The sequence below is a fragment of the Schistocerca nitens genome, chromosome 1 (assembly GCF_023898315.1).
Source record: "Schistocerca nitens isolate TAMUIC-IGC-003100 chromosome 1, iqSchNite1.1, whole genome shotgun sequence".
NCBI lineage: Eukaryota > Metazoa > Arthropoda > Insecta > Orthoptera > Acrididae > Schistocerca > Schistocerca nitens.
Window position 1 is genome coordinate 92,620,532 of NC_064614.1, and position 21,507 is coordinate 92,642,038.

Sequence of the window (21,507 nt, forward strand, 5' to 3'; positions counted from 1 at the left end):
CAATTGTTCCCCAGTTTGAGAAATCACCAGTTTTTTGCATATTACGTGAACTGCTTATTTCAGCTTGGACAGCTCCAGTAGGTCTGGATTACCCGTGATGGGTTTGTTACTCAAGTGACATCCAATGAGTAGTTCACTGAACCGTTATAACTGACCCTGCCTGCTGTTACTGGTTCTCTGCTGACAACACATTACTCCCCGTCTCCTTTTGTACTTGTGAGTCGGCCTCTCTTGATATCTAGTGGTCACTTTCACATTGCGTAGGGTTTCCCAGATACTTTTGATCAGCTTGTGCAAGTGGAATAGGGCTCAAATGGCTCTGAGCACTATGGGACTCAACTGCTGAGGTCATTAGTCCCCTAGAACTTAGAACTAGTTAAACATAACTAACCTAAGGACATCACAAACATCCATGCCCGAGGCAGGATTCGAACCTGCGACCGTAGCGGTCCTGCGGTTCCAGACTGCAGCGCCTTTAACCGCACGGCCACTTCGGCCGGCTGTGGAATAGGGAAGGGGGAAGCCATAGTGGTACCTGAAATGTCTCCCACCACACATCATAAGATAGCTTGCGGAGTAAAGATGAAAACCGAGAGGTAGATGTAACCGTTGATGTAGATGCAGATGTAGGTGTCGATGTAGACACAGACTTAGCTGTAGACTTGGGCGGATGTAGATATAAACATCAATTTTTCTATTTCAGAAACACGTTAAACATCATCGTTGCAGCCCGTCCGATGTGGTTGTTGTGCAAAGCGTTCGGCCTGTTTCCCTACTGGCTGCCCACAGCCGCTGCAGTGGACGCCACGGCGCGCTTCAACCTCAAATGGACACCGCTGGATTCTGCCTACTGCGTCATCGCACTGCTGGGCCATACGGCGCTGTTCGCGGGCAACGTCTGGAGCATCGTGACGGACGACCGCCCCCGTAGAGAAATCTTCCTGCTCGCCATCAAGTCTGGCGCCTCCATAGCCACCGTCGCAGTGGCCATCCTCAGCGACCTCTTCTACAACAAGCCCAAATTCGAAGCCTTGCTTACTACTCTCGGCCAGGTCGACAAGGAAATCGAACGCTATATCGACACGTTCCCTGAACGCTCTTACCGCAGAATGCGCTTCTACACGGCACTGGCAGTTTCGCTCTTCCTAGCCGTCTTCATCCCGCTCTTCATCTACTGCCTCTTAACGGACAGGGACGAGCGCGAAATCGTACGAACGCTCTGCGGCTACGGGCACGTCTTCCTCATGCTCACCTGCTGCATGAGGATATCCTGCGTCGTCTCTATCATCGCTATACGCCTTTCTCAGGTGAAGAAGTGCCTCGCTTTGTCCGTCTGCTCCAGAAAACATCCAGATCATCACACAGAAGTCGTCTGGGGCAATTGCACGATTCCTGAACCGGACATTTCAGAGCCTGTTTATCTCCCGTTGGATGACGCCAGTGTGAGACACAGAATTACTGGTGTACACTACGCCGCAAGAAAAACAACGAAAACCTGGCTGGGGAAGCGTAAATTGCCAAAGCTTGGTGGAGTACAGGAAAGTCGTCACCGCGGGAAGGCGTCTGGTGACAGGTTGGTGGTGCCGAGTAGGCGTCGACAGGCTCCCAGCTGCGCAGGCATCGCCGACCTGCGCGTGACCTACCGTCAGCTGTGCGACGTGTCATCCGACTGGATGGCGTGCCACGAGCCGATGCTCGCCTGCGGTCTGTGCCTGCTGCTGGCGACGCTCATCCTGTGCAGCTACAGGCTCCACACCGCCACCTCGACGACCATCTTTGTGCGCTACGTGCTTATCCAGGCTCTCAATGTGATCGCGCTCTTCCTGGTGATATTGCCTGCTCGAGCGGCACTGGCGCAGGTCGAAGGGATCAGCTACCAGGTAAGTAGATGAGGCATAGCGCCTTGCATCGCGCCTATGTAAGTAGGCCACGGGAGCGATCATATACTTGAACATACAATGAATCGTGGGTATCACATGATAGACGCGCTCTGACCCAATAGCTAGCTGCAAGTACACTACTGGTCATTAAAATTGCTACACCAAAAAGAAATACAGATGATAAACGGGTATTCATTGGACAAATATATTATACTAGAACTGACATGTGATTACATTTTCACGCAATTTGGGTGCATAGATCCTGAGAAATCAGTACTCTGAACAACCACCTCTGGCCGTAATAACGGTCTTGATATGCCTGGGCATTGAGTGAAACAGAGCTTGGATGGCGTGTACAGGTACAGGTGCCCATGCAGCTTCAACACTATACCACAGTTCATCAAGAGTAGTGACTGGCGTATTGTGACGAGCCAGTTGCTCGGCCACCATTGACCAGACGTTTTCAGTTGGTGGGAGATCTGGAGAATGTGCTGGCCAGGGAAGCAGTCGAACATTTTCTGTATCCAGAAAGACCCGTACAGGACCTGCAACGTGAGGTCGTGCATTATCCTGCTGAAATGTAGGGTTTCGCAGGGATCGTGTGAAGGGTAGAGCCACACATCTGAAATGTAACGTCCACTGTTCATAGTGCCGTCAATGCGAACATGAGGCGACCGAGACGTGTAGCCAATGGCACCCCATACCATCCCGCCGGGTGATGGCGATGACGAATACACGCTTCAAATGTGCGTTCACCGTGATGTCGCCAAACACGGATGCGACCATCATGATGCTGTAAACAGAACCTGGATTCATCCGAAAAAAATGACGTTTTGCCATTCGTGCACCCAGGTTCGTCGTTGAGTACACCATCGCAGGCGCTCCTGTCTGTGGTGCAGCGTCAAGGGTAACCGCAGCCATGGTCTCCGAGCTAATAGTCCATGCTGCTGCAAACGTCGTCGAACTGTTCGTGCAGATGGTTGTTGTCTTGCAAACGTCCCCATCTGTTGACTCAGGGATCGAGACGTGGCCTGTCATCTCGACTGCTAGTGATACGAGGCCGTTGGGATCCAGCACTGCGTCCCGTATTGTCCTCCTCAACCCACCGATTCCATATTCTGCTAACAGTCATTGGATTTCGACCAACGCGAACAGCAATGTCGTGATGCGATAAACCGCAATCGCGATAGGCTACAACCCGACCTTTATCAAAGTCGGAAACGTGATGGTACGCATTTCTCCTCCTTACACGAGGCATCACTACAACGTTTCACCAGGCAACGCCGGTCAACTGCTGTTTGTGTATGCAAAATCAGTTGGAAATTTTCCTCATGTCAGCACGTTGTAGGTGTCGCCACTGGCGCCAACCTTGTGTGAATGCTCTGAAAAGCTAATCATTTGCATATCACAGCATCTTCTTCCTGTCGGTTAAATTTCGTGTCTGAAGCACGTCATCTTCGTGGTGTTGCAATTTTAATGGCCAGTAGTGTAGTTACGACCGTGGCCGAAATGTGTCAGAATTTTACAGTACTTAGTTATAACATATTTTGGAAACAACACTGACGTATTGTGACTGCGAGGGTTGCACAGGAAGTAATGCACCTCATTTTTGGTCTCCAACAATTCTTTATTGAACATCATGAGAATTACACACACGAAAGAATGTTATTTTATCTACACACCCTATTTTTCCATGTAATCTCCATCCCATTCTATGGCCTTCCTCCAGCGCGAAACAAGGGCGTGTTTGCCCTGCCGGTACCAATTCTTGTCCTGATGGTGGAGCCAGTGCTTCACTGTGTGAATCTCCTCCACATCGTCCTAAAAATGTCTTCCACGAACGCCATTCCTTAATGGCCCAAACAAGTGGAAGACCAAGAGGACTAGGTCAGGTGTGACAGCCTGGGATGGTCTCCCCGACCGCTGCAAATCCTGGAGCTCCACCGAACCGCCTTCTGACGACCTCACCCAGTGTGCCCAGCTACTAACAGTACTTCTGTCGACAGCAGATGCTCCATAGACTTTGCACAAGCGCCTGTGAATATTCCCCACAGTTTCTTTCTTTGCAGCGAGAAATTCAATGATGGCACGTTGCTTGTAACGGTCATCACCTATAGACGACATTTTTAAACCGTCCTGCAGCTTCGCTGTCTGTCGGAAATGACGAAAACTTGGCGCGCTCACTCAGGGGACATCAAATAATACATACGTAACGTTTCGCATTCGTAGCATTGTTGTCGGCTGAGAAAAAAAATGCGGTGCATTACTTTCTGGGCAACAGTCGTATTACGACTTTCTTATTATTGTTAATTTAATTAGTTTGTTAGTGTGAATGATGGTGTGAATGGAAAGTAAGATAATAAATGGATATATTGTTATGTCTATTAACTGGGTATACGTTAGCCTGAGAACTGTGTACAGAGAGAGTGTTCATACTCTGGGGAAATTGTATAGTGCAACTATCCAGTGAAACAAGAATCATTTTAAGATTATTCTGTTGTTTAAAGATGGAGCTATTTTTATAATTGTAGATTTTCTAAATTCGTTCTTTTAGTGAATTGTTCATAAAAGCTGCTAAATTCTGATTGGTCAAATGCAAAAGACGCTGGACTGTGCGGTTTAGTACTAAAATCAGATCGGCTATGATGTGTATCAGCCAATCAGGGGACAGTACGTTCGTTCGTATTTAGTGAACTTAAGAATTGCTTTGTGAAGTCTAAAGAGTCAGTTCGGCGCTCAGCTGTCATCATGTTGGGATGCGGATATAAGGAGCTCTGAAGAGATGTGATAATTTTGCAGAATAATGATAAAAACTTGACCTTGGAATTCCGCAAAATGGATGCGAACGTGTGAGGAAAACGAACACGTGGGTTTCCGATTTTTATATGTGAACTGTAACTTCTGAATGACCAAATTCCGCACGCCATGTGACCGCAAACGGAACATTCGTAGTGGTCAAATTGTGTAATACTCGAGCTAGCTTTATGTCACAGATAATCCGTTGTGTAATCCTTTCTGGTACTAGGTTTGGATCGATACCATAAGCTGGCCATTAAGAGTGACTATGATTGAGTGTGAGTGTTGAAACTAGAACTTAAGAATAGCAGAGGATCGGCAATGTTTTTTGTATCAAACTGAAAGGGTACAGTACCGCCCGACATTGAAAATAGGTACAACATTCTTCGTTATTCTTGTTAGAACAACATATTATTTGTAAAATAACTCAATTTCACTTAATACACCGAAGCCGGATACCAGTGTAGGAAAGAAGGACCATTTATTTATTTAATTGATCACATGTGCACTCCCACAAAATAAATCCCTATATCCAATTTGGTGAGATCTGCGAAATGAATGAATGTATGGTCGTCTGCTAACCGCAGACAGTGAATGTGCAATATATGAGCACCTTTGAGACTGTCCTTTGGTCACCTTTGGTGGAACCAAAGACATGAAATTTACCTGAACTTTGAGCGCCTGAAATGTGGCTGACCAATACGGTAGCATGGTGCTCCCCCACCTTGGCGGAGGTGCGAGATCGGCCATGTTTCGGCACTCTGCCGCTGGACCTTGTGTTGGTAAGACCTGTCTTAGGTGTGCTCCGTAAAGACAAAACAGTGGAGAGAATGGTATGCATGTGGAATACTTAAGAGTAGTTTAGAACAATAATTTCTCTATTTCAGGAACTTTTGTGGGGAGAATTAAATGTCAGGCAGGTAATATTAAAGGCATCGTAGTAATCTTCGGAAGTGACCAACGGTCACAATGAAAACACGTGTTAAATAAGTTGAAATACTTCCGAGTACTAAAGTTAAGCTGAATTACTGGCGTGTGTACTATAAGTTGGAAATGTTTAAGAAATGGCGTGTGCAGGACTTGAAATTAGAGACGAGTACTTCCACGTGGTGACTACTGTGTGAGTCTCAATCTGTGTATGAGACAAAGGATAAAGAGAAGTACTCGTCCATGGTATCAGTTGAGGACTCGCGTGTGTGACGAATATGTTCTTAATATTACTTTGCGTGTTATGTTTCCGTGGGACGCTTGATTCAAACTATAATACTCTGAGAGAGAAGCAAGGTGAGTCAGCCGTCTATCCAGCAACGCCACTTGGCTTGCATTGTACAGGAAGACGTGCATATATCCTCCAGAGTTCATAGTAGGAAAGAAAAGTTACGAAGTGGGGCAGTGTCGTGTGAAACTGGGATGAATACTAATTGAACTGGGAAAGCTGAAAGTGATGTGATTATAACGTTGTGACTATTCCTTGTGTTGTTGATGTATGTCATGGAATTTAAGTATGTGTGGTTTGCATGGGAGAGTAGCAAGATAGTTTCAGAGGTAGTGGGTTATGCATGTTCCTTTAGTACCGCTCGGTCTGGAGGAAATTTACGTGATGTTGGGTGTGAGAGTCGAAGTGTGAGATATAGCAAAAGATCCACCATCCTATCCAGAAAGTGCACTGTAGTGTTAGATAATTACGAGACCATAAGATAGAGAATCACTAATGTAAGGCCACGCCTACTGGGCGGAGTTTCTCATGTGCAATTGTTGTAGAAAATGCAATGGTGTGTTTAGGTTATAGAATTTATCGGAATAAAAAAGATAGTGAAAAGCAAAAGATTGGTGGCCTTTTCCTTCGAATTGTATGTTGTCATGATATCCAGAATTTATAATGTGTGCGCCATTCATATTCAGTGCGATGGCCACGCGTTGATCAAAGCCGTGGGGTAAGAAAGAAAATGTGGTATTGCCAGTGCGTAGTGAACAGCCAGAGTTGTGTAAATTACTAATAGTCAGATGTGCGTTATCCGTTGCGTAATATTCAAACAGGTGAATAATTTGTAACTTAATTGTGAGTACTAGATCTCATGTTACTTGATAAATAAGAATGAATCCACTCGCTTGGCAGACCACTCATCTTGCAGGCCTGACTGCTTGATGCCACAGTATGAGCAAGGCATGTGGGTGCCTCTCAAAACAAGTGCCAATATATCGAAGCTTTCACTCACAAACTATCTTTCAAGTAAAGGCTCAGTTGACCTGATACTGCAAAACATTTGTTGCACCCGTTGTATTCGTATAGTTGTACTGGTTCTACTACAGCTTTTCCAATAGAGCAATACTCGAATATTTGTTTTTGAACAGGAAAGGAATGTGGGCCGCACAGCAGAAGTAGATATTCACCAGTACACTTCCTGTAGGACGAGCAAAATTAATCGCGCCATTACACACAGTGCTAGAGTCAACCGCGATACAATCATTTTACAGAAACCTGATAATATTCTAAGTACAGTTTGATTGCAAATAATTGATCTGTTTTGGATGAATGTATTTTTCAATGTGTTACAGAAGAAAGACACCTTGTACGAAAAACCACATTTTTCAGGTTTCTTGTACATAATAACGAAGTTTCTAAGAGCTTTCCTTTTGTTACGTGACAAACTTCTATACAGTAGTCAAGTTCGACCCATACATGTTCGAGATGTACCCTGTCAATATTCACCAGCGCAGCGGTGATGCGATTCTGGCGTTCATTCAATATTGCCAGCAGAGATGGCACTTAAACGTTGTCTTTCAATTATCCTAAAAGAAAAAAAAGTCAAAACTGTAAGATTTGGAGGCCGTGGGAGCCATATGAAGAGTGGCAATCATGCTAAGCACGGCGCCAAACCTACCGGTTTGCAAGTTCCCCTTTCGACGGTCACGCGGGTCTCTATGCCAATGAGGTGGAGATACATTTTGTTGGAACATATAGTTCGGGATACCAGTTATCAGCTTAGGTAACAACCATTCTAACAAAATGTGCATTACACCCGTCACAGTTTTCCCATAAAAAAGGACCCTTGTACTTTGCTATGAGAAATAGGACAGTAGACGTTCATCTGTGGAGAATCTGTTTCAGTCTTTTCCGTACCCATATGCGAACCATTTATGTGCAACGTAGACTTATCACAGAACATGAGTCAGGGGGCCGGCCTGGGTGGCCGAGGGGTTCTAGTCGATACAGTCTGAAACCGCGCGACCACTACGGTCGCAGGTTCGAAACCTGCCTCGGGCATTGATGTCTGTGATGTCCTTAGGTTAGTTAGGTTTAAGTAGTTCTAAGTTCTAGGGGACTGATGACCTCAGAAGTTAAATCCCATAGTGCTCAGAGCCATTTTTTTGAGACATGGGAGAGGGGAGGGGTAATGTTGGGGCGGTGGAGTTAGCAAAATTCTTCGCGTCTGATAATGCGGTTGCATGTTCATTAATGTTGCAACTGCTGTATGCGCTATGGGTTCTGATCTAAACGCTGGCGCAGAATCTTCCACACAATATCTTCCACACATCTGGCTGTGGGACTCCCAGTTCACGACTTGTAAGGTGTGTAGATTTCTTTGGGCTACGGATGGTGCCTCTCAGACACTCTCCACTGTCTCAACTGCAACAGCTGGTCGTCTGAAACTGTTTCCTCGGCAGAAGTAGCCTGCGTCTCTGAGCCATCGATACCACTACAGAATACATTGGAGTATAGGCCATGTAGGCTGTGATGTCTTCAGAATGCACGCTGCACGATAGTGATGGATTCCATCTTCTCATATTCCAACACAAGAAAATGTTCCTGTAGCTTATTTAGCTCTTTTGCAAACTGCTGCTACCCTGCTGCATGCTGAATCACAACAAAACCTGCTATGAAATAAATTTTTTTAAATATATTCTTTTCAGTGATAGTGTGTGGACACTGTATATTTGAGGCTAAACCTTATGAAACATTTGTAATCACCTACATGTTTATATATTTCGATATGTCTCTGGGAGTATCTTAATTACTTAAATTGTTACCTCTGGGCACCCTTTGCAACATATCATCCTCCCTCCGCACCAAAGGACTCAACACCTTCAGTATTGTGAATACCAGAGCCAGTTTCTGGTATCTGGTGGAAGAGAGGATTTGCCAATACTAAAGAAGATGATGTGAAATTTCTGTAATCTGTGTAACATGGTTTGTGCTAGGAACCTATTAGGCTGGCTGAAGGGCTACCTTATGTCACACGAAAGCAGATGTTTTGCGCAAACTGTGCTAAATAAAATTTTCAAAAATCCAGGTAGCATGCAGAATTTTGCATAGGGGTGCTGCTATCACGAGCAGGAACTGTCCTATAAAAGTGCTCCCATTCTTCTTCTAAGGCTGATGCTTAAGACAATTTCGTGAATCTGCATAGAGATTGAGAAATTGGGGATCCAGCCAGCAGATCCCTCTGGTGTAAGAGACAATTCGTATGCACTCTACAGTCGAGGTTGTGTTTTATAGAGATCAACTTTTCGAAAGTAGTGAGTGAGTAATCAGATGGTTCAAATGGCTCTGAGCACTATGGTACTTAACATCTGAGGTCATCACTCTCCTAGAACTTAGAACTACTTAAACCCAACTAGCCTAAGGACATCACACATATCCATGCGCGGTTCCAGACTGAAGCGCCTAGAACCGATCGGCCACAACGGCCGGCGAGTGAGTAATCCTTGGTTGTCGGCAAGTTCACTTTACCAACACAGAAATCTACAAGGGTTCGAAAGTGCATTTCTGTGTGTTGGTATGGAATTCTGCTTCAAAACTTTCTCAGTTCTCTAGGAAAGTGTTGTAACTTAGTGACTGTGCATGAGGTCGATAGGAAATGCTCCTAACAGAGTGTGAAGCCATTTAGTTAGTTTGTCAGTGGTGATTGATGAAAGCGACCAACTTCATCTCACAGATACAAATAAATTACGTTTGTTTCCGTGGAAACTTAACGCATACGTTTTTGTTTGAGTTTTGAGCCACTGAGTGTGCACTCTCTTGTTGTGACGATTATCGGCGGAAGTTGTTAGGAGTCATCCAGACACAGTGTGTGAACTGATAGCGGTTTACATACTGTAGTCCATTGGTCGAGTCCTCGAATCCTTCTGAAAGTTAGGCAGTTACAGCATTGCAACCCCTTTGTTTCCATACCTGTGAAGTTCATCCTTACTCTTACCGTATAACATCGGCATATACTGAGCACAGTCCTTCGACAGGTGTGGCGCCTGCTGGAGACCCCATGCTGCCCGACGGCGAGACGGCAGCTGCTGGAGTTCTCACAGCTGCTGTCAGCACGCAGCCCCAGAGTCAGCTTCTGTGTCTGTGGCGCCATCACGCTTGACGCATCCCTGCTGGTGGGCGTCGCCTCCTCGCTTACCACCTATCTGGTGCTCGTCTTCACACTCAATGTCTAGGCTCGCAGCAGGTGTGGTGACTCTGGAAACCCTGTGCTGCCCACTGGTGAGGCAGCAGCTGCTGGAGTTCTTACAGCTGCTGTCAGCAGGCAGTTCCAGAGTCAGCTTCTCCAGCTACGCCACCATCACGCTTGACATCTCCCTCCTGGTGGGCATCACCTCCTCGCACCATCTACCTGGTGCTCATCTTCACGCTCAACATCAAGGCTCCCAACGAGGTGTGGTGATTCTGGAAGCCCTGTGTTGCCCTGTGGCGAGACAGCAGCTGCTGGAGTTCTCACAGCGGCCGTCTGCATGCAGCACCAGTACAGCTTCTGCGCCGACGACATCTCCACGCTCATCTCCTACCTGGTGTACACCTTCCTGCTCTACGTCTTTGCTCACAGCCGACCGCTAAGCCTCTGTGGGTTGCCCCACAGCGAGCCCACAGCTGTTAGCGTTCTCACAGCTGCTATTGATGAACAGCCCCAGAGACAACTTCTGCACCTATGGCGTCTTCATGCTCATAACCTTGCTGCTGGTGAGCATCCGTTCCTCATTCACCACCTATTGGGTGCTCGACTTTTTCAGCTCTCTCTGGGCAGCCAGAGCTGCAATTTACACACTAACGATACACTTTGTGGGATTTTCACCATTACAATTTCCTTACCACAACCTTTAAACTGTATAGGAAGATGTTGTGGTCTTAAGCCTGCAGACAGGTTAGGTGAAGCATCCTACGCTAGTCCATCCTGTACAAGCTCCTTCATCTTTGCATAATTATTTCAACCTACACACACTTGAACCTACTACCTGTACTCGAACCTTGGTCTCCTTCTATTCTTTTTCTCCTAAACAACCCTCCACTTCCAAATTAAGTTTTCATTGATGCATCAAAGTAAGTGCTGTCATCCTAGGCCTTCTTTTAGTCCACTTCTCCCATACATTTATTTTTTCAAAAAATCTCTGAAGTTCACTGACTCAGTTAGAGCCAGGGACCAAGGGACTCACGTTTCATCCTCAGTGACTCCAAGAGTTTTAATTTGTTAATTCTGACTCTACAATTTTTACCACTGATATTTCCCTCCAATTCCAAAGTGACGATTCTATTGATGCTCATCTTCTTATTTTAAAAATATGTCGGTCCTGAAATCCTTGCAGAGGTGTGCGACCGTAATAATGTTCTTGATGTGTAAAAATGCTGGATTTCACAATGGTTTGGAAGACCACATTAAACTGTAGGTCGTATAACAGAAAGCCAATGGTATACCACATGTAATAACACCATGTCTGCTACACCACTGTGGTGTTCAACATTTAGACTGATGACAGCTTTACTTACTTTTTAGTAGCACTTCATTAGCTATACAGTTTTCATTTCTAATCTTGAACATTCATCTGTAGCAACACTTTTTAAGACTTTCATGTCAAAACTGTTCGTCACCCACAGATCACTCTAGTCCAAAGCTATACAATAGGCAAATGTCTTCAGAAAACCCTCCCTGACACAAAAATTTATTCTCGATGTTAACAAAGTTCTCTTTTTCTGGAAGTTTTTTTTATCTATATTGCCAGTCTGTATTTTATATCTTCCCTAGTCCGAGAACTGTATTTATTTTGCTGCCCTGTAGCAAATCTCGTCTACTACTTTTCCAATACAATTTTCCCAGCATCACCTTACTTAATTCAACTGCATTACTCTTGATCTGCAGTTACTGACGTTCAGGTTAATCTCATTCTATGGTAATATACGTTCTGTTAAACAGATCATCCAAGTGCTTTTTCAACTCTGAGAGAAAAACAGTGTGGTCAGAACACAACAAAAGTTTTAGTTCTTCTCCCTAAATTTCAATTCCCTTTCAAAATTTCTCCTTGGATTCCTTTGTTTCTTGTTCAAAGTACAAAATGAATAACTTAATTTTATCCATTTCTGTCACTGTTTCTTCTGTGACTATGAAGAAAACTGCCATCAGGCACAAATAAAGATTTTATTTCAATGCATGATGCATTTCGAGTCCTGGCAGTTTATCTTCAGGCACTTCGAAACTGTACATCAACTTTTGCCAAATTTAGATTTAATTCTGATCCTGGTATGATTATGTTGGTAAATTACAAAGTGGCACATTGTGAATATAAAACTAAGACAAATCGAAAAATAACTTTCTATTTCCAGTATCTGATATATATAGTTATGAGGATACAGTATTAGTAGACATGTTTGTGTAAAGATACACTTTCCATTCTACAGCACATTTATAAACACAATTCGCAACAAGTCAAAGAATTTCGACTGTAAAGATGCTGCATTTCTATAAGTATATAGATGTTAATATTTCAAAGAATATAAAATGCTGCTATACTTCAATCATAAACAGCTATCATTTATAAAACAAATAGGTGTGAATATGTTAAATATCACTATATCTCATCAAATGGTTGCACTATAAATAATTTCTTTTTTAGGAATGAATAAATGTTTAAAATTATTGCAAAAACTATGGATCCTAAAATCAATTTCTTCATTAACCATGTTTACAGGCGACTTTTCTTTATGCAACATTATTTCTACTTGTTCTTGTTGATCACATTTATACCGTGGTTTTCTGAGTGTAGTACAGTTAGGCTGTTGTAGACGTCATTTAGTCTGTGTTTGTTATCGTACATGTGGTTAGATACTGTGCATTTTTCGAAGTGTTTAAGTCTAAAATCATCAGTGTTTCCTTTGTAACATGTAAGAAAAGTTCTTCCTGTTTTGCCTATGTAAACCACAGGGTAACTGTTACATTATAATTTATACAGGGTGGGTCACTATTACCTCCTACAATAATTCCGAAAGTATGATAGTAGATGAAAAAATTGTGGGACAAATGTTGCATGGGACAATGGGGGACATAATATGACGTTGGTTTTTTGTTGCTAGATGGGGTCACATCAGAGATATGGAGGTCAACTTTGTTTTTTTTAAATGGGATGCTATAGTTTGGTACTTATTTTCTGACAGCGGCTATAAAGACGAATAGAATGATGTACAACAGTCTGTATAACAATATAACAGTCTGTTATTGGAAGAAATACATTTAGGAACAAGGAACAGAATGTGGTATCAACACAATGGGTGTACAGCACATTTTTCCCTGATGGCTAGAAATTAATTGTAGAGACAATTCCCAAATGGTTGGATTGGACGCGGAGGAGACGTGTCTTGGCCAGCTTGTTCGCGATACTGGATTTTTTTTCTTGTGGAGATTCGTAAAAGACATTGTTCATAAAGACGTTCCAACTACACTTGAAGATATGTGAGAGAGAATTGTCAGAGCCTGTGCTTCGATAAGTGCCTAAGTGATAAGGAATACCACTCAATGCATGATAAGACGATTGCAGCACTGCATTGATACCAATGGTCATGACTTCGAACACCTTCTGTAAATGGACATTCATGCCACTTTTTTGACCTTCGTTGACCTTCAAAGACCTTACTATTAGACATCATTGGATTCGTCTCGTTAGCTGCTATCAGAAAATAAGTACCAAACTATAGCATCCCATTTAAAAATACAAAGTTGACCTTCATATCTCTGAAGCGACCCCACCAAGCAACAAAAAACCAGCGTCATATTATGGCCCCCCTTGTCCCATGCAACTTTCATCCCACAAACTTTTCAGCTCCTATCAAATTTTCAGAGTTATTCTTGGTGGCAATATTTAGTGACTCACCCTGTATATTTCACTGTGTTCTGTTATTCAAGTGTTTCTGTTTACTGTGTAAGTGGTGTCCAAATTGTTGTTTGTGGAGATGGCTACTTTAATATTGGACTTTATAAATAAGTTAGCAATTTTTTGTGATGCTGTGCCTAAATAGGGAATGCTTGTGAAGATGTGTGTTGTGTTACTTGTTATTCCTGTAGTGCTTCTGTTAATGACGGTGGCCTGTACTTTGGTGGATAGTTTGTCAATCGATTTTTCTGGATACCCATTATTTATTGCCATTGCTTTGACAGTATCAATTTATTGTGCTAATGCTTTAGGTTTTAAAAGTAATGTGTGTGCACTGTTCAACATGGATCTAATGTAACATTCTTGTGTGGCTTTGGATGGTGTGATGATTCATGTATAGTGTTATCAGTGTATATTGATTTCCTGCAAATGTAAAAATTATGTCCTTGCTGTTCATTAACAACTGAGTGGCCTAAGAAATTTATGGATTCATTTGTTTCATAATTAGTTGTGAAGTCTATTTTACTGTGCAGTGAACTGAATAATGCAAGGAGTTCATCAAGTTCATCTTTTGTACCATTAAATAGGAGCAAAGTGTCATCTACATACCTTCTGTAACAAACAAATTTTTCCTCAAGTATATTTTTCTCTTCAAAACTTTTATTTTCTAAGTAGTTGATTAACACAGTGAGTCCAAAAAGTATTCGTCTTGTTGTAATTAAAAAAAAACTAAATATATATTACGTGAAAGGAAGGGAACATAAAATGTGAACATACAGTCATATGTAACGAACCTTTATAAGTCATTTTTATTGAAGGACAAGGAAATAAATACATCCATAGCGACAACAAATGTGACAAAATGGAGAATTTATTCAAGGGCCACTTCAAAACGTATTCGTACACTAACTTTTTTTTTTAAATTTACAATCAGAAAATATGATTTCACGTACAAAAATTAATATTCAGTGGGGTTTCTCTTTGCAGTTGTTACTGCTTGCAGTCATCTGGGCATCGATTTGACCAAGTTTGCCGTCAGAGATGCTGGAATTTTGTCCCATTCCTCTTGAATTTCTTCTTTTAGGTCCCTCTTTTTAGAAATGTGTCTTCTCCTGATGCTAGCTTTCAGTACTTTCCAAAGGTGTTCAATAGAATTAATGTCTGGGCTCTGAGGAGGGGTGTTAAGTTGTTTTTAAGGTGTTTTGGGGTATTGTACAGCAGCCACAGCCTTGTATGTAGAGCCGTATGCTATGGGTCGTTATCTTGTTGAAAAATGTAATTTCTTTGCAGACCTAAGTTTTCGGCGCTAGGATTCAGATTGTCCTTTAAAACGTTGATATGCATATGGTGATCCACTATACCTTTTATGAAATGCAATTTTCCAACACCTGCAGCACTCATGCAGCGCCACACAATCAGAGAGTTTAACTGTGTTTAACTGTTGGCACAAGATTACGCGGCAAATCTCCGCATTCTTCTTACACCACACCATTCGTCTGCCATCCGACCCGAATACGTTATAGTTACTCTCATCAGAAGATATTACTCTATTCCAGAAGTCTTCCTTTTTGAATCTATGTTCCATCGCAAAATGAAGACGTTTCTTTCCATTCTGTTCACTGACCCAAAATTTCTCGCGCGCTACCCGGCCATGACAACCATACCTTTTGAAGGTATTTCTGATTGTGTTGGCACATACCTTCTTTCCCCTGGACTCTAACTCCCCAGCCAACTTAGGAGCGCTGATTTTAGGTTTCTTCTTCATTTCCCTCATGATAAATCTCACCTCTACATCAGTCAAAGTGTGAGGGCGTCCGGTACGTGATTGGTTTCCTAATGATTTTGTAGCGCAAAATCGATCTATTATCGACTGAACGGTCGATCTAGGTCTACCGACTACTTTAGCAATCTCGTAAGAAGATCTGCACTCATTATGTAAGCGAAAAATAAGTTTCCTTTCGATCAGCTTCGTCTCACTACCCTTACGGCCCATGGCGCTAATTCCTCTGTATCGGCGCCTTTCAGAAGCACAACAGGCGATAGTGGGGGGCCGCGCACGGTTGTCTCTAGTGCGTGCCGCAGGTTAGCGTTATAGTTTAACCACTGTGCGCAGAATTTCGGCATGTTCAGTTAGTGGACGAATACTTTATGAACTAACTGTTGTGTTAAATTTCCTATTTTGTTAACCTTGCTGCCGATTTAGATGTATTTCTTTCCTTGCTTTTCAACAAAAATTACTTACCGAGGTACTTCTTACATGTCTGGCTCTTTAGAGTTTGCATACATTTCTTTTCATGTTACACAAACTTTGTTTTCTGAAAGATATCTCTCTCTTGGGACCAAGCTTTTATTATCCTGCTGGAAATGCCATCAATTCTATGTGAGCTTTTATTATTGAGGGAGTTTATTATCTTCCTAATTTCAGAAGAAGAGGTGGGTGGAATTTCTATTGTATCAAATTGTGTGGGTAAGGCCTCTTACATTAACTGCCTTGCTTCTTCTAACGAACATTTAGATCCTATTTTCTCTATAACATTTAAAAAATGATCATTCAAAATCTTTTCGACTTCCGGCTTGTTGTTTGTCAAGTTTCCATTCACTTTGATGGTAACGCCGTCATCCTGTACTCTTGGTTGCCCTGTCTCCCTTGTAATAATATTCCTAATTGTTTTGATTTTGTTATGAGAAATATTAATCCCAGACATGATGCACATGCTTCTGGATTTTTTAATGTTGTTTCTGTGGTCTTCAGCCCTGAGACTGCTTTGATGCAGCTCTCCATGCTACTCTATCCTGTGCAAGCTTCTTCATCTCCCAGTACCTACCACAACCTACATCCTTCTGAATCTGCTTAGTGTATTCATCTCTTGGTCTCTCTCTATGATTTTTACCCTCCACGCTGCCCTCCAATACTAAATTGATGATCCTTTGATGCCTCAGAACATGTCCTACCAATCGATCCCTTTTTCTAGTCAAGTTGTGCCACAAACTTCTCTTCTCCCCAATCCTATTCAATACTTCCTCATTAGTTATGTGATCTACCCATCTAATCTTCAGCATTCTTCTGTAGCACCACATTTCAAAAGCTTCTATTCTCTTCTTGTCCAAACTATTTATCGTCCATGTTTCACTTCCATACATGGCTGCACTCCATACAAATACACTCAGAAATGACGTCCTGACACTTAAATCTATACTCGATGTTAACAATTTTCTCTTCTTCAGAAACGCGTCCTTGCCATTGCCAGTCTACATTTTATATCCTCTCTACTTCGACCGTCATCAGTTATTTTACTCCCCAAATAGCAAAACTCCTTTACTACTTTAAGTGTCTCATTTCCTAATCTAATTCCCTCAGCATCACCCGACTTAATTCGACTACATTCCATTATCCTCGTTTTGCTTTTGTTGATGTTCGTCTTATATCCTCCTTTCAAGACACTATCCATTCCGTTCAACTGCTCTTCCAAGTCCTTTGCTGTCTCTGACAGAATTACAATGTCATCGGCGAACTTCAAAGTTGTTATTTCTTCTCCATGGATTTTAATACCTACTCCGAATTTTTCTTTTGTTTCTTTCACTGCTTGCTCAATATACAGATTGAATAACCTTTCTTAATGTAGCACAGTAGTTTTTATAATATTTAGCTGTTTCTGGGTCGTTGCTCTTTCTTCTTATTAGATATAGTTCCCTTTTGTGGTTACAAGACATTTTTATTCCTTTAGTAAGCCAAGATTTTTGGATTCGTTTCTTATAACTAGATTTAACTACTTTCTTGGGGAAACAGTTTTCAAATTCTCTTGCAAGTGTATCATGAAATAGGTTATATTTTAAATTAGCATCGGGTTCCTTGTACACCTCATCCCAGTCTAACTGCTGAAGATTTTCCCTGAAATTTCTAATTGTTGAGTCATTAATTGAACGTACAACTTTGGAGGGTAGTTGTGTTGTCTATAAATGTGCTGCTGTCCTTTACTACACGAGTACGAAAATCAATGACAGATGTCAAATGGAAAGAACCGAGAAAGACTTCCAAGTCATTCTTCCTATTACACACTTCCAGTGAATCAACATTGAAGTCCCCACAAATAATAATTTGCTTTCCCCTATCTGACAGATAGCACAACAAGGCATCCAAGTTTTCCAGGAATAAATGAAAGTTTCCTGAAGGGGACCTATATACTGTTACAATTATAAAAGAGCCCTTCTTCAGTTTAAGTTGACAGGCACATGCTTCTATATGTTACTCTAGATAAAACTTTTTTGTATCTAAGCTTTTCACACAGTGATAACTTTCGACATATATAGTGACTCCTCCTCTCACCTTATTCTTTCTACTCATATGTGCAGCTAGTTTATAACCACTGATATTTACCTTTTCTATATCAGACACAATGTGATGGTAAGACATGCATAGTATACCTATTACATTATCAGATTCAATGTCATCTAAACAAACCAGGAGCTCATCTACTTTATTCTTCAATCCTGGAATATTTTGGTGATAAATGGTAATATTATTTTTTACTTTACTTTTGTGAGAATCTACTTTTTTCTTTAATCCACCAATATGTTGGTTAAATATGGTAACATTATTATTTACTTTACTGTTGTGAGAATCTTGTGAGTTTTGGACCTCTATAGCACCTTCCTGCCTGAACTTCTCATTGGACACTGATAGTAGTCTAAAAAAGAGGCACATCCATGAGTAACTAGTGTCCCCCATTATGGATTTCGCTAACAACCCTGCCAATTTACCCCTCCCTTTCCTATTGAGGTGTAGGCCATGTCTTGTGAAATCCTCCCTATCAATAGCCTCGACAGTAACCAATCCGATGTCTGACAGAGTGGCTGCCCTAAGCAACTGACCCGACTATATATTTACCCTCCTGACAGAGCGGTTCAGCTGTGGCTGATCATGCCGCACGAAAGCAGGCACCAGCTCAACATTGGTATGGGTCGTTGCCGAGGCTATTTTCACCAAGTCACTCAATACTGTAGCCCTGATCCCTATCAATACTGTTTCCCACTCCACCCACTATCATCACATGATCCTGCTTTGAGAAATCCTTGCACAAGGAACCTATATCCTCTAACGCCTGGCTAAGACATGCACTTGGCTTGGAAAAGTTTGTGACCTGGTACCTGTCACCTAATTTTTCCTGCAAAATCTGACCCACACCTCTTCCATGGCTGCTAGCAACAGAACTTTTCTCATACATTCTACTTTTTTGAAACAGTTTTTTTCTAGTGAGATTTTGTTGCATCTTAACTATATCTACTTCTACTGGAGCCTCTTCCTTACTTAACTGTGGTAGCAAGGCAAATCTATTGGTTGTGCCAATTGGGAAACTGTCAGACACTGTTCTCTTTCTGTGGCCCCTGTTCCCAGCTACCACTTCCCACCACTGTTTACCCGCCTCCCCCCTTAACCTCTTCAGTTCCTCCCTCGCTCTGTCCAAATCAGCCTGAAGGGCTCTAATTTTCTCCTCCTGTTCAGCTATAATCCTGTCTCTTGAGCAAACCCTGCAAAAGAATGGAAGGGTCTCGTTTGCTTCCCCAATTCCCGCGCCGCTACAATTTCCCCAATGAAACCACTTGTCACAATAGCTGCACAAAACCCCTGAACTAACGTTCCTACTGCAGCTCACACACTTAGTATCCATGGTAGTTTGGAAATTAGTTAAGAGATTTACTAAGTGATAATGACAATATATTAAATACAGATGTAAAAGGACCTAAATATGTTCTGGAAACTAATACGTAAGTAAACTATTAGCAAATGCACATAAATCTGTGATATAACGCTAAATATACACTTTCAAAAATTAGGCCTAAACAGCCGAATGTAACCAAAACGAACTTTTCGCGATTACTGGAAGAATACGCAAATAAAACAAAAACCTTTAATGGCAAGCTTTAAGAGCACACTAATGAACGTATTTAATCAGTTAATCTATAGCAAATACACTTAAGATTGCGCTATAACGCTAAGTTACTCGGAAAGTAAGGCAAAGCCGTGAAATGTAAACAAAACGAACTTTTCACGATTACTGGAACAATACGCAAATAAAAGAAAAACCTTTAATGGTGAGCTTCAAAAACCACCTCATGAACATATTTACTAAGTTAAACTACAGCAAATGCACTTACAATTGTGGTATAACGCTAAATATGCACACTCGAAAATATTAGGCCTAAGCAGCAGTAAGTAAACAAACGAACTTTCCACATGACAGGTTTCTAGCCCTGGCCAACCAAAAGGCTTGCACATAGACATATGCAGGAAACAAAATAATTACTGTGAGCCGATCACAAACCTTTCGCGGTATGGCTGTGGACAGTTGGCGATCCCACACTGTCTCAGTCTGAGTCCTGCATCTGGCTTTCAGATCTTATGTTTACAAATAGGATTCCTCCTTGTGCGTCGCACAGTGCAGTTTTATGATATGCGGCTACCCCCAACACGCCTGCTGTGTGGAGATGGGACGCAGTGAATTCTCTGCGCTTTTAATTTACACATCACAAACCAGCTAAAGAGGCTCCCATGGCTGTAAAAAATAACAGGGCACCCTCATCTTAATGATAACAAATTCGGCTCATAGCATAGTAGGGTCTTAAACTTCAATTAATGTGTTCTGGTTAATCATACCATTCCTGGTCATATGGCTGAAGTCTTCTTGTAAGGACAGTGTTGACTGCATATTGCAGTACACACACCCATCTAGGCAAGGTGAGCATTGTCAAATTTTCTAACCTAAGCGGGACAATGTTGTGTGCACTATCAATATGTGAATAACGGACGCTCACCTTTATGTTTGCTACTGTAAAGTTTTGGTTGTGAGACGGTCAATCTTAACAGCGACTTCAAGGGTCAATAGTCTACACAGAAATAGAAAGAAACAGGAATGGGCTACATTCAGCAACCGATATGAGCTCAAGAATGCTTCGTTATCGAGCGTCAAAACCTGGAATGAGCTCACTCTGAAGAATAATACGATACAGTTAAGTGTGGTGTTGTGTCTCTGCTTTAGAAACAGAAGTAGATTTTAGTGAATAATTTTCATGCCCTTGCTGGGATACTATGGAATACTAGTATATTCAAAAAAGTCTGGGACTTCATCCAGCTGTCGTCCATTCACTTGACTATAATATATTCTGTTAAGCACACTTCGAGCAAACTATTTACATGGTATTGGGTAAATTATACTCTCTAGCTAAAGGAACTACTTTTCATTAATTATATTGGTTAGTTCTAAATAACAGATTTAATTACAGCAAGTTATGATGAAACAGACTAATTAAAGTGATGAAGTCCAGTATTTTGTAAAAATGAAAACTGAAAAAAATATAATTAAATTACATCGAAATTCCTTTTACTTCCAGTCTATTAGTATATTTCTGCAATAATTACACTTCACAAAATTTATTGATGCCTTAATCTGAAGTAGCTATACCAATACAACAGGTGTTATTCAAACAGAACACAAAAGAAAACCAGTAATATACTCATTCCGTTATGACAATCTCAGCGTCATTTTAATGGATGTTGATTATCGGCAGGCTGCCTTTCATTAGGTACACAATTGTATTACATCACCAGGTGGTACCTGATCTATTTATAGATGTACAAAGCTGTGTTCATTTTTAATTACTTTTGTTTTAAATATGTACTTCTGAAGCGCAGCATATCAAAGAGCCT